The sequence below is a fragment of the Pteronotus mesoamericanus genome, unplaced genomic scaffold, assembly GCF_021234165.1.
Source record: "Pteronotus mesoamericanus isolate MK-2021 breed Mesoamerican mustached bat unplaced genomic scaffold, CSHL_Meso_final contig_1242, whole genome shotgun sequence".
NCBI lineage: Eukaryota > Metazoa > Chordata > Mammalia > Chiroptera > Mormoopidae > Pteronotus > Pteronotus mesoamericanus.
Window position 1 is genome coordinate 1,284,407 of NW_026555053.1, and position 25,395 is coordinate 1,309,801.

A 25,395-nucleotide genomic window follows, 5' to 3' on the forward strand; every position below is an offset into this window, starting at 1 on the left:
CTGGTGGCTGGGCTTCTGGGGCCAGGGGAGGAGCCCGCGGCGCTGGCTGTCGAGCAGGCAGCTATAAAGCCGCCGCGCTGGCGGGCGGCGGGATCGCGAGCCGAGCGCAGCTGGGGAGGTCGAGCCGAGTCTGGCGAGTCGGGCCAGGCAAGCGGCTGGGGGAGCACAACAGGGCCTGAACCCCGCTTTCCCAGACCAGCCACCGCTCTGCCCGCCCACGTCCGGCGGTTTGCTGCCAGACACGCCGGTCCCTGCGCTCCTAGCCCGGGAGGCGTGGCACCGCCGGGGCTGCGGACCGGGAGGTAAGGGGGCCCGCCCGGCGTGCCTGGCTGCGCGGACTGCCCAGCCTCGCAGGGGAGGGAAGAGAGGGGCCGCCGGCTCCACTCGTCCCAGGGGAAACGTTGCCCCGTGTCGGCTTCTGTTTGTCCACTCTGTGCTGTGCAACCCACCTCTGTCCACCCGTCTGTCTGTCCGTCCGTCCCTGAGTCTGTTACTGCACATGCCCCTATCACTGTCCTCCGAGATTTCTTTGCGATCGTGTGATCCTTTGCAAGCGGCAGGTGCCAGGGGCGCCAGTGTCCCTGGAGCGCACCCAGCGGGGACAGATCCCAGCTTTCCGTAGGTTCTCAGCGGCTCCTGGGGCGCGAGCCCGGGCCGAGTCCCCCGCGGAGGGACTGCTCGGAGAGTCAGGTTGCAGAGTCCAGCCCACAGGGAGCCGCTGCGCTGTGCGCGGCGGGCGTGCGCTTCGCCGCTGGTCTCAGCCCCGTCTTTTCTCTCGTTCCCCCTCCGCCTCCCGGACCGCGCTAGGCACCCAGCGTGGCGCTGGCACGGACGGTGGAGACAGTTGGATGACTTGAGGGCCCCTGCGGATGTTTAGAGTGAGATTCCAAACCTGGCACCTCTGGGAGAGGGTTTGGTGGTCCCTGGCAAGGGACATCGGCCCCACGAAGGGTCAAATTAGCTTGAGAGGAGAAGCAGGGGCCCGGTGGAGCGCAAGCCAGCGCCGCGGCCAGGTCGCCAAGCTCGCCGCTCTGGGAACGAGGGTCAGAGACAGTCTGGAACGGACCGGTGGGACGCTCTTGAGAAAGGATCTCGGTGCGCCGAAGTCCTCAGCCGCAGACTTGCTCTCAGCGCCCTCAGCGACCAAGGGGCCAACACTGCGCGCCGCCAGCAGCCGGATTTGAGGCCCTGGGTCCCGCTCCCTGCAGCCAGCGCTGCCCACAGGTGAGAACTCCCCTTTGAACTAACCCTTTGATGTGTGAGCCAGTGCCTGGCTGCAGCCCGATCCCGGAGACGGAGACGGTGCGCCTGGAGTGAGCCTCTCCGTTCCAGCGGCCTGAAGAGAGAGCCCGGGTGCGCCCGGGGGTGGGGAGCCCGCGGCTGTGCGTGCCCAGGCGCGGCGCCACCATGGACAGCTCCCAGCCGCTTCCTGTGTTCGGGTCTGTGGCCCTGGGTCTCCGGGAAATCTCGCGCCTCCCTCCCAGACTCAGCGCATTAGGGCGCAGGGCCGGAGAAGAGAGACGGCTAGTCCGCGGGAGCCCAAATACACTGTCCCCTGGCAGGGGGAGCTTCAGGAGGAGAGAGTGTGTGGTTTGTGTCGGGTCTCCGCTCGGCCTGCAGCTGGGGTCCATACGGGTGTCTCCAGGGGACCCTAGAGCATCCGATGGAGGTGCGTGGGAAAGCCAGATCGAACCAGGGGCCCGCGCAAACTGCGTGTCCTAGCGCTGTGCCCCGTTGTGTCTCAGTACTTCGTGCGTATGGGGTTGGGAGCGTATAGTAGCTTCAGTCACAGTGACGGGAACCGAGGAGAGTCAGGCAGAGCACGTTTAGAGGGAGGGTGCCTGGTGTGTTTATTTGCAGCGGCGTCTATGCTGGTTTCTGATCCTGTTTTCTCCAAGGTGCTTCACACTCCTCAAGAAGCGTTCCCGTGGCCCCCTTTAACCAAGCATTTCATTTCTCTGGGCGGTTGCTTGGGGACATGCGGGCGAGCCTGTGGGGTTAATCTGTGCAAATGAAACTGGTGCTCCCCTGATAAGAAATGGCGTTTCCTTGGGCTCTTTGTTTTTGGCCTCTTCACGGACAGACATGCGGCAGTGGGACTTTCCCCACTTGACAAATGCGAGGACTTCAGACCTGCTTCTGGTTGGGACTGATGCAGGCCCATACAAAGTAATAGCAACCGAGCTACTTCTGTCTTTGGAGACAGGACGTGTGGCTTTTCCAAAGCTGCTCACTTCCTGAGCCTGTTTCCTCGTCTCTGAACTGGGGACAGCACCGTTGACCTTGCCGAGTCGCTACTGAGAATTAGGCGGCCCAGGTGAAGCGCGCCGCCCGGCGCCGAGCCAGAGCGCTCTGACAGCGGGCTGGCTGCAGGGCTGTTTCGGGGACCGCCGCGCCTTTCTTTTGACCTGTGTGCACCGGCCCTCTGCCCTCTCTCCTAACCCAGCCATGGTTTCCTAGGGACTCCAGTTTGTCTTCATGTTTGAGAACTTGACGGAACCTGTGAAGGTGCAGAAGTCGATCACAATGCAAAGTAAAAAAAAAATCTAATTCGAAGATCAGTGGAAGAATTTCTGTGAGATGAGTCAAGTCAGCCACCTGGTTTCCCACGGGTGCCACTCGGAGGCAAGAGAAGGTCAGTCATTTTCGAACTGTCCTCACAGCCCTCTGGTTCCCATGATCCCATCGCTCTGGTCCTCCTCTCAGGAGAATGCAGCACCTCCCAAGGGCCTCCTTGTCCTGAGGGGGGTGAGGTCCCCTTGGGGATCGATGTGGGCAGCCCCAGGGCCCCACATCTGGGCAACAGCAGTGGGAAGTGAGGGTCGCTGCATGGGGAAGCCCCTCCACTGCCCCCCGGGAGCCCCCCGGTGGTCCTGCCCAGGCTGGAAGCACATCCCTTCCTTGTGTGTGAGCCTTGCTGAGCTGCGAGGCCTCACCGAGCCACCTGCCATGCCCGGGGCTCTGGCCACACCCTTGGTCCCTGCTGGATTTCATCGTCCTTCCGGCCCGCCCCCCCATTTGGGTAGAAATCACCAGTATGTGACACACAGCAGACATTTAGATAGTGGAGTTATCATGGGCCCGATCTTACATTTTTTTTTTTTCTTTCCCCAAACAGTATATGTGGTGTGTGTGTGTTCCTGCAAGTTTCACATTCTGGTGCTCCGTTTTTTATCTTCTTTTTTCTTTAGGAGACCAGAAGTCCCCGCTGCCCCCATCTGAAGGCTGTTGGGGTGCAGGACGCAGCCCACAGACGCTGGGAGTCTTCCTGGGCTGGGCACCCGCCGCATGCGCGTGGCCGACCCCCGAGGCCTGGCTGTCTTCCCGGGACTCGCAGGCGGCCCTGGTTCTGGTAGGACAGCTGCAGACGCACACACAGAACACTGCTGCGGCGCGGGTTGTGAGGGCCGCACGGGGGCTCCCCGCAGTCCTCTGGCGGCCTGTCTGTGGCAGCAGGGGCCCAGCCCCCGCGACACACGGGCGGAGTGGCAAGAGGGGCGTTCGGTGGGGAAGGCCGGCGGGGTGCGTGGGGTGACTAGTTCCTCTCGGGCTCCCTCCGGGCCCCCCTTTCAGTGCCTTCGGCGACATGGGCAGAGCGGCACCATTTGATAGGAAAGCGTATTTTGCATTGGAGTTGTAGCTCAGAAGAGACATGCAAGCGAGCACGTGGGTTGGGTTCCTAAAAGGAACAATGCGGAGTGTGTGGGCTGCAGCCAGAAGGTGGGTTTCCGTGAACAACGCAGGCTTCACCTCTCTTTCCATGGGGCGGCACGTGCCCCGATGTTCGATCTCGTCAGAGTCACGCGTAGCGAGCACTGTTGCTTGGCCTCCACCGTCACGTGGAGGCAGCTCCGCTTCCTCGGGGCAGTGGAGAGGCAGGGGCCATGCACTTCCTCTCCCGGGCCCGGTGTGGCCAGGAGGCCGGGGGCGGCTCTGCCAGGGGGGAGACGTCTCAGTGCTGAGCTCCTTCCTAGTGTTTTGCCGGATGTTCAGCTGGGCCCCGGGCCTCCTTCCCACGAGCCCAGCCCATACAGACTGTCACACTGGGTGAGACTGTGGTGGCCGCTGCGGTGACTCCTGTGAAGGCCTGCGCCTCTGGGCCCCGGCCCCCTCTCTCCAGGACCCATCCCAGCTTCTCTGTAGGTCTGCCAGTTCTTTCTTTTCCCTCCGTCTGCTCTGCGGCCAGGCTGTGCTCACACTTGGCTCTTCAGAAGGGAGGCTGCATGCAGAGAAAGGCCATCAAATATGCATGTGCTTTCTGCTGGGCTCCCTGGGGGCCGGGAAGCCCACCCCTTGCCCAGCAGGAGGGGAGCTGCCGGTCTTCCTTGCCCTGCTGTTCCCCAGGCCACGCTGGGCTCAGCAGGGCTCCAGCGGCCGCACCCCTTCCCCTCCAGGCGCATGAGAGCCTGGGGCCCGACAGCCTGGCTCCTCGCACTGGGAAGTTGCCGAGACTTTACCTCGGTGTCCCCTGCAAGGGCGGCCACGTGACAGTTGCGGATACACCTTGGGTGCAAAGCGCTTGGACCAGACGCCTGCTTTTGAAAGCCCCCCGTGTTTCTTTCTCTCAGCTGCACATCCGGGAGCTTAGCTGTCAGGCACTGCTGGCTCCAGGGAAGGCAGGCCTTGGAGCCGGTCCTCCTGGCACGGGAAGCGGCTGTGCCAGGCCTCTGCCCCTCCGGTTCCGGACACCCCGGGGGCAGGAGGGCCGCACTCTCCCAGGGGCCGCCGCGCTGCTCGGCATTCCCGGGGCCCCTGGGGGGCCGGTGGGGACGCAGGCGCGGGGTGGGCAGGGCCGGGGCAGCTGCACGGCCCGCAGGTCCCGGGTGGTATCGCTGGCCCGCTGAGCCCCCAACAGCATTGCTCACTTTCTGCGATTCTGAGCCCAACGCCAGCGCAGCTTCTGATGTTTGAGGGCATGGGGGGATGGGGGCCAGCTGGCCTGTGTCCTCCTCATGACCTTATAGCGACTCTTCAGATTCTTAGAGATGATTATTTGTCACTCTAAAGCTGTCTGATCGGTATACGAAGCATCCGGAACCCCTCTGCATTCCCCTCTTCCCTGTCATAACACATTTCCCACAGCTCTCTGGACCCAGTGGCTTTTAAGTGCATGGCCTTTGTGCAAATGGCACTCGATCTTTGCCTGTCAGAGGCGTCTGAGTGCGATTCGGGTGGCGTTCAGAGATCACTGGGGGATTTCATCTCCCGCTCCTTCCAGACCCGAGAATGCGTGTTCACACTTAAAGAACTTTACTGGACTCTAAAGATCACAACTTTTTTTTTTTTTTTGGAACCTGAAAATGAAGTTGAAAGTGCGCTTACGGTCCTCCCGGCCTGCTCCGTGGCATCCCTGTGGTGGGAGCTGGCCATGCCTTCGGGGGTCCCCCACTGTTGCAGCTGGGAGCAGGGCAGGAGCGCACTGCAGTGTTTCGGCCGTGTCCTGGGTGGGCCCAGGGAGGCACCGCTGAGCGGACGGTGCCTGCGCCCCAGAGCTGTTGGTCTCGTAGGGGACAGACCTCTCCGTCGGGGTCGCCGTGCGGTGTGATGGGGCAGGACAGATGGGTCGGGAGGAGTGATGGGCAGGGGCCACGGGGGGAGCGGGGCTTCCCTGGGAAGAGGCAGGGAGTGGCCTGGGAGGGTCGGCAGTTTACAGGGATTTCCTGGTGAGGCCCAGGAGGGTGCGGGGAGTGGGGTTCAGAAGGCACTTGGCCCAAGACAGGGCCGTGGGGAAAGACCCGGAAGCGCACACAGGCCTGAACCTCTCGCCTCCTCGAGCTCTCAGGTGCGTGAAGACCCTCACCTGCCCAGACCTGAGACAGTCCTTCTGAGCAGCCGGAGGTGCCTGGGTCCTTTGGTCACTTGGACCAGCGCTCAAAGCGTTAACCACACAGTGTTTTTTCTAATAAGGCCTTCCTGGTTGCTCCTTACAGGCCGGGCGCTGGGCCTCCGTGCTGGTCTGGGGCCCTTGAGCCTGCACGGGGCTCTGGGTTCCAAGGAGCAGGCTGCAAATCTCTGTCCCGGGTCCTGTCACCCTGCTGCTGGCGGTCAGCCGGATTGCGCCGCCTGGGTTTGACTGTGGTTTGTCTCACCGCGTCTTCTCTGTCCTGACGTCTTGCTGGTTTGGGGAAAGCCGGTTTTGATGACGTGACGCCAGAGCGGCCCGTGTGTGACAGTCCGACTCACGCGGCCTGGGGCGGCCGGGGGGAAGGGACGTGGGGCGGGCAGCGGGCCGGGGCCTCGGCTGCGGCTGGGCCCCGGGGGGCAGGCCGAGCCCTGTGCTGGCGGAGACGGGCTTTTCTCTTTCAGCCTCGCTGGTTGGCCTTGTCTAACTCCCAAGATTTTTCATATTCCGTGAAAGCTGGCAAGAAGTGGTTCACTATGGATTTCTTTGCATCCGTTTTGAATGTTGCCTTGCAATATTACTTATACTGATGGCTGAGTGTTTGGTGCCGTCTTCAATTTTGCAGCCTTGCCTCCCCTTCCAGGGCTTATTTGCAGGGCATAAGACTTGACGGATTTCATCTGGGTTCTGGCATCCCTTTTCACCTACGTAAAGTGGCCCACCTTGCCCTGGCCGGGGGTGGGGGGTCCATTGGTTGGAGCGTTGTTCCCTGCACCAAAAAAACGGGTTGCAGTTTCCGTGCCTGGTCGGGGCGTATGGGAGGCAACTGATCAGTGTTTCCCTCACTCTCTAAAATCAACAACAACAACAACAAAACATATCCTCTGGTGAGGATTAAAAAAAAAAATGTAGCCAAACCGGAGCGCAGGACAGTTCTGGGAGTGGGGCTGAAACGGAACAGCGAGCCGGGCAGGCGGGGAGGGAGACTCACTGGCACAGGGGAAGGGTTCCAGCCCACGCCGCGGGCCCTCGCCTGTGGCGGCAAGCCCCCGAGAGGGGGAACTTGATCCAGGGAAGGGGGCAATGCCCAACCGGGCGTCCCCTGCCCCGCCCCCGCCCCGGCGGTGGCCCAGGTCCTTAGGACGGGGCAGGGGACGCCCTGGGCCGAGCCAGCGCTAGGGCAGAATCATGTGACTGATGTGGCTGATGGGAGTGAGGCCTGTCCAGTCTAGAGAGCAAAGGAAACCGCCCCAGCTCTGGAGGAAGTCCAGTGGGCATGGGAGGAGGAAAGGCGGTGTCAGGTGTCAGGGGGCCGCGAGCTGGTGGTGGCAGGCAGCCTCGCCCGCCCGCCGGGGTGTCTGCCTGGCGTCCGAGGCCTTCACATCAGTCTCCGTCGCCATAGATACTGGCACGCTGGGGACTTGGAGCTCAGCTCCCAAACTGCAGGATTCAGCCTCTTCCTGCTTCCTAGGGCGACTGAGGCTGGCTCTTAGGTCACCCTGACCTGTTGGCACAGGGGACCCTGGTTCCCTTGACCCCCTGGAACGACCGGGGCGGGCAGTGGTGAGCCCGAGCTGTCCCCTGCACCCTCTCGCCAGGCGGAGTGTCTGCCCTCCCTCCACGCGCCCGACCAGGTGGTGGTGCCTGCGGGTGGGCAGTGGGACGCGGGTGCTCACGGGGGCAGAGCAGGCGAAGGGTGGCACCTTGGGCGTCTGGCTGGCTCCCGATCCAGCGCATCGCTCCCCGGCCTCCCTTCCAGGGCTCTTGCCCTCGTGTGGTAGGGACAGGTGTTCCCAGCCCGGTCTCCTGGAGCCCTGAGTCCTGGGTCTCCAGGCCCTGCCAGGCTGGCAGTGGTGTCCTAAGCTGTCTCCTTCCTGTAAAGAAAGCAGGAATGAGCCTCACAAGGAGTGAGGAAGGGGCGATTTGGGCAAACCATTAAAAAAATTTAGAAAACAAGCCAGTGGTCTATGACACGTCTATTTCAAAGCCGGCTATGTTAACAGTCACTGAGTAATCTGCTCCTGTGCTAATTTTCCAAAGGTTTGGGTTCAGGAAAACCTCAAACATCATGGCTAAGTACTTTTCCTTTCCTTTAAAAATTATGTTTATTTTCGGAAGAATTCAATCCATATGTTTTAGATCCATTTCCGTGTTACTCAGCAAAATGTTGTTTTTCTCCAACGTCGCTAAGCCGTTGCTGTGCCCCCGCCGCCCCCCACCCCCCGCCCGCAGCCGACCCCAGGCTCTGCCCACCTGGTGCTCACAGCTGAGCCCCGGCTCACGGCTGAGCAGCCCGACAGCCTTTTGTGAGGCACAGCCAACACAGGCACTGGAGGCAAAAGGAACAGTCAGTCACACTGATCCCGTCTTTATTCAAGATTTTGATACGTGATTCACTGTGGATTCCTTGCACGTATTTTGAATTTCGAATGTTGCATTGCCGTATTACTTATACTGATGGCTGAGGTTTTTGGTGCCTTCTTCAGTTTCACTCCCTTTCCTCCTCCTCTTCCCCACCCGGCGAGCACCCCTCTGGGTCTCCTTCTGGTCGGGATGAGCTGGTTCCCTCGGTGCTGAGGCTGGTTCTGCTGCCGTCTCTCCTGATGCAGAGACCGGTCCGTGCCAGAGACGGGCAAACAGCTTTCGGTGATGCTGAGGGCGCCCCGGGCGCTCTGCCTCACTGTGGATTAGAACTGGGTGTGGGGGGCAGACGGGAGCTCGCCCAGACTTCCACGCGGTCCCAGCCGGCCTCTTCCCTTCCCCCGGCTCCTTCCCTTGTGGAGAGAGAAGGGCTTGTGGTTTTCCATAGTAGAATGTTTTGCTAATTCTGCAGGGCTGATGTGTCAGTCTGTCTGTGACTCCTTAAGAAGGCGCTGAGTTCACCAAGATTTCTCAATTCAGTTCCTGGTACCGAAAGAGAAAGCAGTTGTATGATTTTGCCTTTGGACAGTCTGTGTGCTAGAATTTCTTCTCATCTAAGTGATTTTTGTGAAAACAAAGAGGCAGAGCCATGTCAGAGCGTCTGTTTGGTTCACAGCTTTGAAGAGGCGGGGGCCCTCTCTGACCGCATAATTGTGGGCTGTGCACATGCATGCACTTTCAAGGTGGCTGAGAAAGGGCCTCAATCTGTTTTAAATTTTGAAATCGTTGGGTAATGTTGTTACAAATGGTAACATATAAACATATCCTGCGATTTTCTGAGGATGACCATGTACTGAAGTTCATTTTTACTTCAATCATCCTCATAGGCAGTTACTTTAAATAAGAAGCTATTTTAGACATGCAGGGGGGGGAAATGATGCTTTGATTCAGTCTTGCTTAATAAGCCTGAACTTGAGCTTCTTCTCTGCTGAGGTTGTTTGAGGACGTCGCCTTGCCAAGGTCAGGGGGTACCCGGAGGGGGGAGGCTCACTCTGAATGGCGTGTGTCGGGTCCATGCAGGGCCCTTCAGCGGGGCAGGCGCCGGTGAGGGGCATTGGCACAGCTTCCTCCGCAGCCACCTGCCAGTGCAGGACGGCCATCTCCTCCTCAGGACAGGCGCCTCCGGGCGCAGACGCAGAGACCCCTTCACGCCCTGCGTCGCTTCCACGCGTGGGCACACGGGAGGTGCTCAGGGGCTTATTAAGCACACGAACGCATGAGCCCAACCTCCGAGCCCCAGCCCCCCGGGCATGTACGTTTCTCAGTGGAACCTGCCTGACACGGGTGCTCGTGGACCCTGCCCTGGCCGGGGCGGAATGACGGGCTGCCAGCGGCCTGCGCAGGGGTCGTGCCCCAGGGCCCTGCCGCTGTTTCTGTCTTCAGCGTTGACAGCCAGTGCTATTCGAGCACTTTCGAAGCTCAGGCACCATGCAGCCCGACGCCTCTCCATCCTCCTGACGACTCTGCGCAGGCGTCAGGTGGGGAAGGCACAGCGAGGCCTCCCCAGGGCCCCTCCGCGAGCGGAGCGGCACTGGGGACTGACACCCAGATCTGTGTGCGTCTGAGAGCCCGGGCTCTCGGCGATGGGCCACATGGCTTAATTTCTTGAGTTTTGAGGAAGCACATTTATAGGAATATTACAGTTGACAGTAAAGCAGTTTGAGAGTATGTGCAACCCAAACACACTCCTTGTCGACTTACCGATCCCGGGCACCCGGGAATCAGAAATGGCTCTGTCGTATCTCCCTGCGGTGCGGCAGATCGCCGTCCACTTGGGGTGATAGGCACACAGACAGACATTGGGCCTCCTGGAGCCATGCTGGGGGAGAGTCGTGAACAGCATGGAAACGTGACAAATGGGCGATGAGAGCTCTGCTGGGGAAAGAGACAGGTGTCGTGCAGGAAGTGATATCCGATTGGCTCTTGAAGGGAAGTACCACTTGGTGGTCAGAGGAGGGAGTGTTAGGGAGGAATGAGGAGCCCTAGCTCAGCTCAAAGAATCCAGAAGACGGATATTTGGGGGACGGTTTACGAGTTGCCTGTGGCTGGAAGTGAGATCATAAAGGTGGGGGCAGGTGGGGATGCCTTGTAAAAGCTGAGGCGCGAGTTTGGCCTTGAACCCAGGTGACTGACGAGGGGAAGGTGTCCTCTAGTTGGTGGACATCATTAGGCCGTTGTTCCCGCTGGCAGGCGGCTCGGGCTGGGCTTGTACTCCTTAGCCCTAGGGTGGTGTTCCTGGCAGGAAGTCCTCTCCCAAATGCCGGCTCTCACCCAAGAAGGTGGTTGCAGGGCCCAGCAGAGCTGCTAGCGAGGCTGTCCCGCCCCAAGTGCAGGCTGGTACCAGGGCAACTGGACAGGGAGAGCAGGAGGGGAAACATCGTGGGGAAACGTGGCCAGCACCGGGTCCCGGGTGCCTGCCAGCCCGAGGCCCACGCCCTCGAGGACCCCTCGGGGTTCTCCCTGCAGATGGACGCGGCCCTGTTCCCGTGTCCACTCTGTATGGGGTCAGGAGTGTCCACATCTTCCTTTGGCCTGTGTGCTGAGTTTTGGGGCAAGTTCCAAACTGCCTTGTTTGACTGAGCTCTGCCGAGGTGGTGGACGGAGAGTGGGAGGAAAGGACAGAGCTTTCATGTGAGGCTTGCCCGTGCGAAGGCAAGTTGTCACCCTGAGGGATGCTGGTCCCATTCAAATTTTGGAAACTCCTTGCAAGTCTGCCTACCCCACTGATTGGCTGTGTGACTTTTTACCAGTTACTTGACCTCTCTGTGCCTTCGTTGTTTATCCATCCCCTAAAGTATGGTCATGTATTATTCCGAGGACAATGCATGGCAAACCTCTTAGCGCTGTGACTTGGTGTGTGCTAGGTAGACAAAATGGCACATCCGTTCCATTCGTTGACACAGCTGGGTTAACAGACACGTAAGTAGAGAAAATACTATAATCTAGGGGAGTTTTCAAACTTTGAAACTGTGGGGAACTGTGGGCAGCAGCCAGTCCGGCAGCGCCTCCCGAATGGCCCGGCCTGAGCTGCAGAGGGCACTGTGGGGGGAGACGGCGACCGGGCCATGGCGTGGACCCAGCTCAGGGCGCGCAGGACCGAGACCTGTGCCTGCTTCCGCGTCTCCAGAGCTGAGCTGGTCCTTAACACACATTTGTGAATGACTGTTATTTTGGAAGAAGAGCTCCCCACTAACATTTGCCGGCTCTGCCATATGCCGCTTGGCTTTGTGAATGCTTCGCACGTATTCACTCACGCAAACCTGCGAACAGGCCTGCGGGGCAAGCACTGGTTTTAATTCCCCCTCCCCCGTCTCGGGTGCGGAGCCTGCGGGGCCTGCGGGCCGCGCATCTCCCAGGTCACGTGACCAGCGACTGGCATCCCTGGGCGTCCAGCACCGCTGGCCCCCTGCCCCGAGCCCTGGCCCACAACACCGTGCCTGCCTAGGGGCCGTCGGTGGGAGGGGGTGGGGAGGGAGCTAGGCACGTTCTGGCATCGGATGAAAGTGCAGCGTAAAAAGTGCAAAGAGCAGATTTTCTGGAGTCTCTGCGCCCTCGCCAGGACAGCTACATGGGTCGTGGCTGGTCCTGTGACGGTGACACCGGAGGGCGGGACCTCCTGGCCCGGCCTCGCCGCGTCACTGGACTGGGGAGCCCTTTTGCTGCCACGGAGGCTGCGTTTCCGTTTCCGCCCCCCAGGTCTGGAGCCGGCGGGAGGCATGTCATTGGTTCGGCTGTGGAAGGCCAGCGCCCCAGAAGTCCTTTTCTCGCCTGTCCCCGGGCTGACTGCCGCGCCGTCGACGGCCTGCGGCAGCGCCTGTCCCTAACCCAGCATGAAGGGCGGCTGTGAAGGCAGTGGGGGCTCTTGTGATCGCTGCCGGGCCTCCCACAGGGAGGGTCACCCACGAGATCCGAGCAGCGTGCCACTCGGTGTGCTTGTGACAGCCAAGCCGAGACCAGCGTTTCCGGAGGCGCGTCCCTCGGGGGCAGCGCTGGGGCGGGCTGGGACAGGCATTCGGGGGTCAGGGGCGTTTGGGACGCTCTGAGCCGCGCAGCGCAGCCGGGGCGACAGCCCTCCGGAGGGCTCGTGAGACACGCGTCCTGTGAGCACGTGTGGGGAAGCTCCTGTGGGTGGCGTTGGAGGAGACGGGCACAGGCCGGCTGGAGCCGGAAGAGGCAGAGGGGCTCGGGGGCTGGGCTGGGGGCGCCGTGAGGGTGAGCGGAACGGGCCACGACCCCACGGGGTTTCGGAGACACGTGGGCGGAGCTGGGCGGGGCTGGAGCGCAGGGGCAGCGAGGGGGAGCCGGCTGTCCCGGGAGAGCCCCCAGTCGGGGGGCCACGCAGCTTGGTGGGTGCGGGAAGACTGGAGAAGGTAGGGGAGGAGGTGCACACTCGGGACACCGTGGGCACAGCCAAGCAAGAAGCCCTGCCTCCGTCCGTCCAGGGCTCACTCCCCTTCACAGGCCAGGATCTGAAATGCTGTGGAGTGTGCAGTGATTATCTGTCACTGAGGGCCGGGTTCTAGATGACTTCCGTTCCATTGTGCAGCTTATTATTGCAACTACAGACAGGGAGGGGTTTCCACAGAAAGGTGCCTTTTCCACAGCACTTCTTCAACAGCATTTACAGAGACCTAGCAGGGTTTTCAACAGAGATTTGGATCAGCATCCCTTTGCTGGTAACACTCAGACCGGCAGAGAGCCCTGTAAATAGATAGGGCTGCACTGAGGTTCGGAGCCACTAATGGTCTGCCCTCCGCGGCTCCGTTTTTCATCCCGGGTCGCCCCGACGGGGAACTTGAAACCTAAGACATGCCCAAAGTGAGGCTGCCAGGAAATGAAGGAGCGGACCAAAAGTATTCTGTAGGAGAAATTCCTATCACAGAACTCTGGGTGCGTGCTCTGGGTCCCACCCATGTGTCTGATAAGCCACCCATGCGTCTGTCAGACCGCCCTCTTCACTGAAAAGATACAGGGGCTGGACGCTTTGAGTCAGTGCCAGGTGAATCGAGAAAACGAGGTACCATGTTAGCTTAGCCAGTTTATCCAGCAAACCCCTACGAATCAACCTCTGCACCAGACACGGAGCAGGCAAACTCCCACAATTCATGCTCCTACCTTACAATTTCAAGTGAGAACACTGAGATATTCTATAGCTGTACAAGGCACAGAGGGGGCAGGGAAATGAGAGAAACCCGTTCTTCCTGAGGGACATGATGCCTAATTTGAACACTGTGAAACCTAGGAAGAACCTGTGGATTGAAGAAGGGCTCTTTGGGCGAAGGGAGATCAGACATCCTGGGATGGGGAAGCGTTTGGTGTGGCTGGAATGTGGACAGAGTCAGGTGCATTACGAGATGAAGCTTTGGAGTGAGCGTGGCCCAGGGAAGCCTTACGAGACGAGGCCTGTGGCGAGGCCTGGCCCCTAGCGGAGCCCGCGTGGTGACCAGGGCCCGCACTGCCCAGGGGGTAGCGGGCATCCTCCTTGGCTGTCATGAGCAGAGGAGTCGTGATACAGTTTTGCTTCACACCTAAGCACGTCAGAGCTTTTGCCTCAGTTTTCAAAATCGTCGTTTTGTTTCCTGCGAAAGGACATCGAATTCATTTCTAAATTTTTGCTACTAAAATTTTTAAGTCACCCACTTTGTGTATGTATTCCCAAATGTGGGGCGATTTCCATAGGAAAGAAAGATTCCTGAAGCTGAACTTGTGTGGGTCAAGCCATACAGACACTTTCACGATTCTTTATCCACGTAGCCTCTAAAGATTGAGTCGCACGAACACAGCCGCAAGCTGTGCGTAACGCACCACTCACCAGCATCAGATGGCTCTTACAGCCTTAAAAGTCACTGTCGTAGGTGACAAATCATACCTGATCATTTCAGTTTGTTGACTAGTAAGGTCAAAGACTATCTCATGTGTTTGCTTAACTGCTTATTTTTTTTCTTTTAAGAGCTGTCCATTCATATCATTATGCCTGTTGATGGGGAATTCATATGCTTCTCATCATTATACCTGGTCTCTTTACATATTTGTCCAGTTCTCTCTCCCCGCCTTCCTTTTTGGTTATTTTGTAACATGTGTGACCTATTTTCATGTAGTCCAATCTGTTGGTCATTTACTTCTTATTCTTGACTAGTCATACGCAGTTCTGGAGTCTCTGGTGGTCCTGTGGCTTGATTCTTAAGCTCCTTGGCGCGTCTGGAATTTATTTCTGTTCATGGTGCAGAGAGAGGTTCTAACTCTGTTTTCCCCTCAGTTGTCCAAGCGCCGTTTTGGGAACAATCTTTCCTTTCTCCGTTGACGTGTGTGTCCACTAAAAGCTTATTTGATCCGGTTACCCGCGTGGAAGATGTCAAGAATGCGATAAGGCTAGCATGGCAGGAATTCAGCCAGGCATTTAATCTGACCATCTGGGCGGACCGCACAGATTCTGGGTCCCGGCGGGCCAGGCCTGGCTGCATCTCCCAGGCCCGCTCTGCCGGCCGCTCCGCCCTCAGAACTGAGCCAAACGAGGGTCAGGCTGGTGGCGCGGGGGCTGCAGGTCGCCTCTGAGCGGCAGGCCTGGCCGTCCCCGTCGGGGAAGGAAGCGAGACAGCACTTCCCTGCGGGGGCTCCTCCGCGTGTCCCTCGGCCAGCCAGGGCCTGACAGAGACCACCCACAGGGCCCCCGCACCGGGCCCAGGCGGGGGAGGGCCCGGCCCGTAGGGATGCCGCAATTCTGAGTGTCGTGTGGTTCCCGCCCCCCTGAAATGGGAGTTTGTGCAAGGTTTTGGTCACCAAGAGTGTCAGGAACGAGTTCATAGCCTAAAGTCACCTCCCGACCTCTGGGTTCCCAGAACACCTCTGTTAATAGACTGTGGGAGGTGTCTGGGGTGCTGTGGGCACGTGTCCCCCTCTGCCTAGGCGGTGCCGAGAGCGGGCGGCTCCTGTCTGTTTACTTACACCTCCTCAGGGCCTGTGGGGACCCGACAGGCTCGACGCCCAGTGCCCTTGCAGGATGGATGGAGGGGGGCGGGCGGTCGCGGATTAAACATGGCTGGCCCTTCCGCACCTTCCCGCAGCTGGGGTCCTTAACACTGGTCGTGGCAGCTTTTTCAAACCGTTGATCTTTCTCATTCATAAAATCCCAGAAATCTTGATTTAGTATTGTCCTACTTTGGGATGTCTTCCTAATTCCAGGCTTTATTTTTCGTTGAATGCTTGTTACAGTCACACTCTTGAGTAGTCTTTACAAACCATCTTTTCAAAACACTTAGCTGATGTCAGAGTGAGAGAAGAAATTTGCATTCTGAAAAGATTTGCGTGGTGATTGATGTTTCCGCCATTTCTGGTCATACTTGAAATATTTCGGCTCTTGGTGTATGGGCAGAAACACTGAGTTTGGCCTTTCCTTTAACTTTCCAAATGCCTGTGATAAAGGGAAGCGGCCGTCCTAAAGGTGTGAGGACCCTGGGAAGCAGCTCCGCCGGCGCCCGGGGCCCCCCGCCTCCTGTCCAGCTGCACGTCGCTTTCTCTGTAGACGACAGCTTGTGGTCCTGCTGACGCAAGGCTGCTCTTCACCGTCTTGTTGTCACCAATACTGTTTTCTCCGCCCACACATCCAGCCAGGGACGTGCATCCTTCCTGACCTTGCCCAGACACCCCCTCCCTGTGGAGAGGCCCCTAAGCCTCCTTCTCCAGCGTTGCAGGAAGCTAGTGCTGTGTGACAGAGCCGCCCCAAGCCAGGGGCTTAAAACAGCAACGGCAGCGTCGTCGTTCTGTGGGTCCGGCAGCCCGGCCGACCGCGGCCCACGGCTGCACCACACTGGCTGGCCCACGGTGCCCGCAGCCACGTGTGGCGTGGCCGGCCTTCTACCGACCGACGGGAGAGGGTGACTCCTACCCTCCAGCGGACTCACCTGGGTGTGTGCTGAGGGCCGCCGTGTTGCAGAGGACAAGGTGAGGGGAGGAGGGGAGGCCGGGGGAACAGCCGCACTCACGCTCAATCCCCCACACACACCTTTGATAGCGCTGCCTGCTCCAAGGTATTATTGCAGTTGGATGTGTTTATAAGGCGACACCTTGCTTGTTTATTTATGTGAGTCCCAGTTCTGCCAACAAGTCCTAGGACTTCCCTTAATCTCAGCTGGCATCTGAGTTATCAGTTAATCTCCTTGGGAGGTGTTGGACGTCTAGTCTCTGAGTTTGGTGGCAAGAGCATGAGAGTGGGGGTTACCAGGAGGGTGGGACCCTGTGGGGGGAAGGGACATGCCGCACAGGATCTTGGCTGCATGTCCTGAAGGTTGGTGCAAGCCGTCAGCCACGGCAGGGCCGGGCCCAGACCCGAAGGAAGCCCCGCGGCCCCCCTCGCCCTTCCCGGTGCCCTTGCCTTCAGCTGGGCGTGGGAGGTCCGCCAGCCGAGGCTCCAGCCCTTACCCACAGGGTCGGCAATGCAGCCCCAGGGGGCTACTCCGGCCCTGCCCACACACCCGGATGCTGACAGGGGCAGGCTCCAGCGCCAGCTCCGGCGGATGGCCTCATCGCTTTTACAATAATGACCAAGGAGCGTGGGCTGGCGGGGGCAGTGACCTCACTCTCCGGCAATCCTGGATCGGCTCCTGCCGCTTCCCTCTGCATCTTTGAGCAACTGAAATGCCTCTCCCTGTTGGGTACCTGTCCTGGCGTTTCCAGCATGTCACATGCCTGTTCTGTGATGTGGTCAGGAGAGCATTGAAGTCAGAGGTCCTGGGTTCAAGGCTCCGCCTTGGCTTTGTCTTGTGAACTTAGACCAGCAGCTTCAGTGGTCCAGTCCCAAGTTTTCCCATGTGCCTGGGACGTGACTACCCACCATGACCTGCCCAGTTAGGAATTTATGATCAGATCGCCCTGTGACTTTCCACTAGTGGACTTGTTGGTTTTATTACAAAACCCATTTTTCAGCCACCTTGGCAGAGTTTTAGTCCCTCTCTGGCATGCAAGGTAGCCCAGGCCTGCGTTTCCAGGAGGAGATGCTGAGGAGAGAGCCATCGGGGCTGCCCTGCCGGCATTTAGCCGGCGTGGGGACCCCAGCCTCTGGGCCCACACCCGCCTTTCCCCCGGTTCCCACAAGCGCAAGAAAACAGCTCAGAGGGCAGGCTTTGTGCACTGATAGAATCAGCAGAGGCTTAGAGATCCCATCAGCCCGGCAGAAGCGGGTCTGCTTCTCTACCCGACAAGACTGAGAAAGGCTGTGTGCGTTGAGTCGGGTCCAGAGCGAAAGGAATACGCAGAAGAAGATGACTGCGGTGTTTTTAAAACCTACCGCTTCCTGCCCAGCCTGGGACAATATTTACAAAGCAGACATGCAAACAAGCAGACCTTCTTTTCAGGTTTAAAAGGCCTCGTGAGCCAGGCCTGCCGGTTCCCGGTCCTTGCCCAGCGCCGCGTTGGGTTCTCAAAGAGCCCGTTTGCAGGCCAGCTGAGCCTGCCCGCCTCCCCACGGTGGATGCCGTGTGGTCAGCGACTTGGGAGCCGTGCTGCTCTTACTTGAAGAAGACACAGACCCTTTTTACAGGAAAACATTCTCAGGGATGTCCAGTGTTGACTTAAGTTACCTTTATTATTATGTTATTTAAATATATACAAACACAAAACCAGGTGCAGGTTCCTTCAGCTCGGTGTTGGTGTACAGCTATACATGTAAAACAAATTTACAAATGATATGCAAACAGAACTCTGACATGAATGAAATTCAGTTTGCCAACAGTAACTCAATATCCCACAGCTAAATCTCTGCTGTTGGGCTTAATAGGAAGAACCTTTACCCCGGTGCTTTGCATTTCGCCGGCCGGTGTCTCGATTCCTTTGCTTCGGTGGGGGCAGGCCCTTGGCTGAGTGCTCAGTCATTATTCCCCGCTTCCCAACTCTGACCTCCGTGTGAGCCGTGAAGCCCCCATTTTTTTAGGCCAGGTGCTGTAGAAGAGAAGTTCTCAATACCTAACACTTAAAAAAAAAAATTTCAAATGCTGGTTAATGGAATATTCTTGATTAGTTCCTGCTCCTGAGGTCTGTGTAGTGCATTCTGCAACCAGAATATCCTACAAAACGTGTTGGGGGGAGATGGGCCTCTCCATTCCACCATATGCCGTGGGACGACTGGGCATTTCTACCACTTACACCAATAACTGTGCAACTTTTCAGAAGGCACCTAGATGTTACTGTTTCACCTTGACTTGGTGCAAGGTGTTCGTTAGTGCAGGTGGCTCAGAATCGCTCTTCCTAGAGAGCCCCCGTGATTATGTCCAGCGGGGGCCCTGGACCCCAATTCTGGAAAGTCGTCTGGAGGGGAGCCCGTGGCAAGCGCCCACGGCGGGGACGGAGAGGTCTCCCCGTAACGTGTGATGAGCCAAGGGAAGGGTTTTCTTGCAGCGGTCAGGAAAGGGCACCAGGGGCTGAACGGATCCACTGGGTAGTTTACTCAGTACCTGTTCGCGGCATTCCGCGTTTCCATCTGCCTTGCGTGGCGGCGGGGAGGGCTGGGGCGCGGCCAGGTCTCCCCATCCTCAGGCAGAGGCATGGGAGGCCTTGGGGAGCTCTTCGGAGTTGTGCCCTGAACAGGCAGGGGCCCGAGCCCCGGAGGAGAGGGGCGCCCCCTTGCACTCCAGTGTGCCTTCCACTTTCCTTTTTGAGCGGCTTCCGGCCACTTCTGGGCATCAGCTCCTAAGAACAGTGAGTCTGCCGCTTTTGAAAACAGTGTCGAAAACATGCTGCCGACCCCGAGGGCCACCCCCTCAGGAAGGACATGGGCACGAGTCCCCGTCCCTGCACTGGATGTGATGGATAATCACCTCCTGGGCGCCTACGTTTGTCTGAAGCAGAAGGGCCTCGGTTTACAGCACGGGAACAGCACGTAGGAGTGCGTCGGCGGCCCGTGGCCGGGCCTGTGCGTGCGGATGAGAGAGTTCCCGGGCGCTGGGCTTGCTGGGGGCAGGTGTAAAGGGGCATGGACCTGGGGTCCTCACATGCCCCACTGTGGGGGGGTGGGGAACAAGGCACAGTGTGGCCTCAGGCGTTGGGAGCCCTCCCTCGGTGGCGACTGACAAGCGGACACCCTCCTGCTGCGCTCCCAGGGCCGGGAGGGGGCCTCAGGGCGCGTTCACAGTTTGGAGAAAACGCCCCCCCACCCCCATAAGGGAAAGTGGCCACCCGCAGCTGTGTGCCGCACAGTTGCGAGTTCACCGGCCAAATGTTGGGAGAGCTGGGTTCTCACCCACTTCGGCTGCTCACAGGGGTTGTGGCTGTGGACGGGCAAACGCCTTCGCGTCTCCGCAGTCGCCTTCTTCACTTGTGACGTGGGGGTTAAGTGGCTGCCTGGCGCAGCCCCCCGGGCATCATGTCTCGGGTGGAGGCCAGGTGCCCCCGCGATGGGCCAGCTGCTCCCCTCACCCAGTGGGGGCCAGCTCCTCCCGGGCGCCAGGGAGCTGGGAGTGGGGCGCAGGCATAGCCTAGAAGCCAGACAAATGCCACGCACGCAGACTCACAGACACACGGATGTGCCAGGCTGTGGGGCGTGCACAGCGTGTCAAGATCACGTCAGGTCCTCACTCTGCCACTGTGTGGTTACGTGACTGAGACAGTTAATCATGGGGCCTCACATTCTTTGATCATGAAAATCAGGCCACAGATCTTTTCCAGAGAGTTAGGCTACGAGGATTCGAGGCCCACGTGGGGAAGTCGCAGCACGTGCCTGCAGTTCAGTGGAAATGCAGCCCAACTTCTTTGCGTCCTTCCTTTCTCACCTCCTTCTTTCTCCTTTCTTTCTTAGTAATAAAAACAAGGAGTTAGAATGAATATCCTCTAATTAAAGAGACTGAGTCTGTGCCTTAAAAAAAAAAATAAAAGACCTTGTTTTATGAGAGCGATAGAACTTGGAAACTTCAAGAAATATGATTTTTTTTTTTTTCCAAGTAGGAGGAAAAGATTCAGATCTCTCCTGCTCTGGAAGCTCCAGGAGTTAAAGGCAAGATGATAAACATGTCAGAATGACTTCTTTATTTCTATTTATAATCCTTGCCATACAGCTCGGTAGATGGTGAGGTGCTTTTTCCAGCGTAGAAACTTTCCTTGGCCGGGGAAAGGCAAGAATAAATACTTTTCCTGGGATGAGTCCATTACCGGTGCCCTCTTTCCAATATTCTTCAAGATTGAAAGTTACACTTGAAAATGCAAGTGAGTTACAGAGACGGTGACTTTTCAAAGCAAACCTGACGCAGTGCAGTGAAAAGTCAGGGCTCTTCTCTTTCCAGAGGAGCGTGGGCTTGGATGCATTGTGTGCATGGCAGCCCCGTGGCCTTTACCGGGTCTAGGTAACGGGAGGGACAGAACAGTAGTGTCCCCTGCCAGCGGCGCCCCTCCCTCTGAATGCTCTCTCCTCTCTACCACCACCCGGTGGCGGCGAGGCAGCCAGGCCAAGGAGGGGGTGCTCTGACGCTCCAGGAAGCCGGGCAGGAGAGTAGTTTGGAGGTGTCCCCGGGGCCCTTTCTGCCTCCTGCTCCGGGACCTGCTCAGGCAGCCGTTTGTGCCCACTCGAGGGGCCTGTCAGCCCTTCCTCCTGACCCGGTTCCTGCTTCTGCTGGGCCAGCCCCCACTGCCCCACAGCAAGCTACGCTGCTGGCCCCGTTCGAGCTGCAGCTCCTCTGGGAAGCGGCCCCTGGTCCCTCCGCTCTCCACATTCCTGCCCTGGGATCCCCCGAGCCTCCACGGAACCCAGCTCCCGGCCCCAAGACCTCCGCGGGTGCTGCCAGCTGCCCCAGGCTGGGTTTTGTCTGTGTGCAGAGGGTCAGGACAGGGTGTGGGGACAGAAGACGGGGTGCCCTGTACCTGCACATCCCCGGGTGTGGCAGGGCTAGGTGACCGACTCACAGCTGTGACGAGGAACCTGCCGCACACGCTGACTTGAGGGGAGGAACTAAGCGCATAGAAGGGGTGGCTCTCTCCCCCATGACCTCACGAGGCAGATCTTATTAAAGGTCTGAAGACAGTGAGGAGAAATCTGTTGTTATATTTTCCTTTGTAACGTATACTCTGCCTAGTACCAGAAAAGAATGGAGTTGGCTGACAGCAAAGGCTTTACAATAAGACTGTTTATGTGGAAAAATAAATTGAAATTCGTGTCGAAGGAGGAAGGAGCTGAAATTATGGTGCCCCCATTAATGTAATTATTATGATTATCTGCCGCTCGGGAGTGGGGGCGTGCGGGGCCCTGGGGCGCCCTGCCCTGAACGCGCAGCCTGTGTCGCTGGAGAGAGCAGACGTGCAGAAGTGGTGGTTTAAATAATTGGGTATTGCTCGCGGGAGGGTACGGCCTTCATAACTACTGTGTGAGCAGAGGCGGGGAGCATCGGGAAAAGCTTCAGCGGTGGGGTGTGGCCGGGCGCGAGGATGCGGGTGCTGGTCGCCAAGATGGGTGAGGTCCTTAACTGAGGAGACTGTGGCAGCAGATTCTGGCGTCGTTCTTCAGGGGATGTGTCTGGTCACCTCAGAAATAATTCTGCTGCTTGTGGGTCAGTTTTCAGATAATACCTAATTTTTCAGTGAGGTCAAGGGCTTGCACTGGCGCGCCGCCTCTGGCGAACATGTTGTGTCAGAGCCCGTTCTCGGCGAGGGGTCCGGTTCTTGTCCTTTGGGGGCCCGCACGGGTGGGGAGCCTGCCTCAGCACCGGTTTCTGAGGTCACCAGGGCAGAGGGAAGGGTGCCCCACGTCACTGCCACTCACACGTCACTGCCACTCACGCGTCACTCGCCACATCAAGTCCCGTGACCAAGCCTAGCTTCACGCTCACCCTGCCCCAACAGAGGGGCGAGTCAGAGTACCCGGGGGTGGCTTTCCCTGAGGCAGGGTGCTGTTTGTGTGGCAGTCCCCATCAGTGGCCCCCAAGGAGACATGAACGTTTGCACTCTTGTGCTGCTGTGCTGAGCCCCAGCAGACGCCTGACGCTAAGCCACAGGGAGCCTCGACCTGAGGCCGGCACCTCTTGTCTGTCTACAAACAGGTCAGCCGCTGCGAGGGCGGGGGGCCCCCCTGCAGCCGGGGCGCCGCTCACGGCAACTGCAGAGGGCGAAAGAGCGGGTCTGGGTCTCACGGGAGGAGAGCTGGGCGGGTGCAGCATGTCTCCTGTGGGAGCAGGAGGCGGGAAGAGGGGGCGGTCGCCAGCCTCCGTCACCTTGGTCGGGGGCATCCCTCCGAGGGCGTTGCAGTCACCGATCAGGGGACTTGCCCGCAGAGACCCACCATGCACTGATCCGCAGTCCACAGGCCGCGATCCACGGGAGCCTGGCTCCTGGGTCTCTTCCCAGGGGGCGCTGCAGAGCGGGGGCACCGCTATAAAGTGTCACCCTGTGTCTGCAGAGTCCCAGCGTCCAGTGTTTTTCCCTGGTGGCTGAAGCCAGCCTGGCCCTTTCGTTCTTCTGTGGCTGCACCAGGTCACACGTCTTTCTAAAGCCAGTTTCTGAGTTTCCACAGGCTACCCAGGAAGACTGTTAAACAACTCACCCCGCCAGTTCTTTCCAGAAGTACCCACTCCTATTTGTAAAAGTGGAAGGTTATATAATTCTGAAACTTGCCTGCCCATTCCCCTCCTCGCCCAGGTGTGTGGCTGTTGCCCCGGAGGGGCCCCGCCTCACGCCCTGCTGCCCCACAGCCAGGACCTCGGTTCTGCCCGTGGCAGGGTGGGGTCCCATCTAGGGTGACGGCCACCCGTGGCGGCCCCAGGGGTCTTGCTGGCACTGGCCGGCTGTGGCTCGCTGTGTTCAGAAGGCTGGTGGCTGGAGTGCAGAAGCTGCTTTCCCTCTGGGGTCTTGGCCACACCCATTCACCTCTAGGTTGTGAGGGGATGTCACGCTCACATCCACCAAGGCCACTGTATGCACAGGGCGTCCTGTATAGACCCTCCTTCCCTTCCGGAGCTCCCGACAGGGACCTGGAGCATTCCTCGTTCAGAATGACGGGCTAGATTTTTGATTTTAGGGTGAGAGAAAAGGGTCTTCTCTTACACAGACGGAGAGGAGGGGACAGAGGAGCGTTTATTGAGTGGTTACTAGCGCATCTCATACAGTTTCCTTGATCCTCACAACAGCCCTGAGGAACTGTCTCAGTTGCCCTGTTTTGTAGACGAGGAAACCGAGGCTCATTCACGCCGAATGACGTGGTCACTTGGCCACGTTAGCATAGAGTCAGGCTTCAAAGGCAAGTCTGGACCCCCCAGACTTCTCCGCGTGGCCTGAGGATCAGATCGAAGGCACCCCATCCTGCCCCGCATGGGGAGGGTGGGACAGGGAAGCTTCAGGAAGCCTTTCTCCTGCGCATCATTAATCCCCCCTTTCCGTCCAGAGTCCCAGCCCCTGCCGAGGACCTTTCCAGAATTCTGTGGACAAAAGCACGCCACCTTCTGTGTGTGTGTGTTCCTCTTCCCTGACTGATTTTCCCTTATTTAATCTGGAGTTCTGCTGGGCAGTGCGCGGTGTTCCGTGCCGGTGCTGTTACCGAGACTGGTCGGAGGAAAGTGGGCAGCCTGTTCCTTATAAATACCACGAGTCACATGTCTTCCCAACTGCCAAAAATACTCATGCAGAACCCAAGTCCTCCTCCCTCTGGCCTGCATCAGTTTCCCGAGGGCGGGTGGAACAGTGCGTCCTTTGTATTCAGAGCGTCGTCTTGTGCTCATGGGGGCTTCCTATCTCAGGGACCTGGTTTTTGATGGGTCAGGGCTCTGGCCTCCGCCTGCGGAACACAGTTCTTATCATCAGACACAGGGAGTGGTGGGCCGGGGCGTGGAGTCCGGAGGGCCTGCGAGGCCACTTGCTCGCTGTGGGGCCCTGAACAACTCCCTACATGGCGTTTTCTGAGCCTCAGTTTCCACATCTGTAGAATGGGGTGATGGAAGTTGCCGAGAGTGTAGGCTGTAGAGACTGATGTGTCGGGATTTACCCCTAGGGACTGGAGCACGAGGTGACTCTGGACAAGTCCCTCCCCCTTTTCCAATGCAGTTCTCTCATGGACGGAACGGAGCCTGCCGCAGCGATTCCCCCGTGGGCTGTTCCGCACAGTAGGTGACTTAGGCATGGGAGCAGGCGGGACAATTTTGGGCATATAATACATGCTCAATAAATGTTGGATGTTTCGATTATATCATTATTGTTCTCTGGCTTACAAGGTGGCTGTGAGCTTCAAATAAACTAATGGTGTGCAAGTATTGATGTGGAGTCTGGAATAGAATAGGTGCTTCAAAATAGTTAAATTTGGTTTTCATCAGCGGGGTGTAAAGGCTTTGAGAGGCCGGCAGCTGGAAGGGAACTCTTCCATGTCCAGAGTCCGTTCGGCCAGCGTTCGCTTGGCACCCGCCGCGCCCCAGGCTCTGTGCCGGTGGCCCAGGGTTCGCGGTGGAATGGGGTCCATCCCCTGGCTCCTTGGAGCTCATTGCCTGACAGACCGTACAGCCGAGGGGGGGGTGGCGTGGGGGAGCACAGAGCGTGGAAGAGCACGTTCTTCTGGCTCGTCGTGTTCAGAAAGTCCGATTTCCGCTTCAGTCCCAGTGGTTTGATCTGTGAGTGACAGCAGGGTGTGCAGAGCCCGGTCACGCAGGGTCGCCCACCATCCGCTGAGCCTCAGAGGGAGTTTGCGGGGGAAACGGCATGAGCACGTTTGCGTTTCTGAAAGACGTCTGGCCGCCGCGCGGGTCGCGTGGGAGGAGGTAGGCAAGGTCTGGGAGTCGTGCTCAGAGGTCTTTCCCATCAACCAGGTGACGATAACAGGGAACCAAAATGAGGGGACGGATCCCAGAAGTATATAGACGATGGAGCAGCCGGTCATCCAGGAGGACAGACTGCCAGGGCTGCCAGCGAGTCAGGGCGTGGCGCGGGGACGCGGCGCGCGTGCCCATGCGGCCTGCGGAGGGAAAGGCTCCTACTTCCCTTCGGGCCTCCTGTGCTCTCTGGAATTCCCTCTCATGGGCTGCCTTTGACCTGCAGTGGCGCATGGGGCTGAGGGGGGCTGAGGGGGGCTGAAGGGAGACGGTGAGCTCACTCAAGGTTCAGCTGCGGGTGGCGGATGGCTGAGGGGATCTCTGAGGGGAGTCCGCAGGGGACTCAGCTGGGGATGAGAAGGGGTGCAGGCCAGG

The 25,395-nt window shown here is 58.8% G+C and overlaps 1 protein-coding gene across 1 annotated transcript in view; it reads left to right on the top strand.

Annotated features, from left to right (window-relative positions):
* The first annotated feature begins 209 nt into the window (after positions 1-209).
* CEMIP (cell migration inducing hyaluronidase 1) overlaps positions 210-25,395 on the top strand; it is a 102,426-nt gene continuing 77,240 nt past the window's right edge. The window contains exon 1 of the mRNA XM_054588415.1: positions 210-302. The gene's annotated coding sequence lies outside the window, so the exon portion shown is untranslated. The remainder of the gene's footprint in view (positions 303-25,395) is intronic.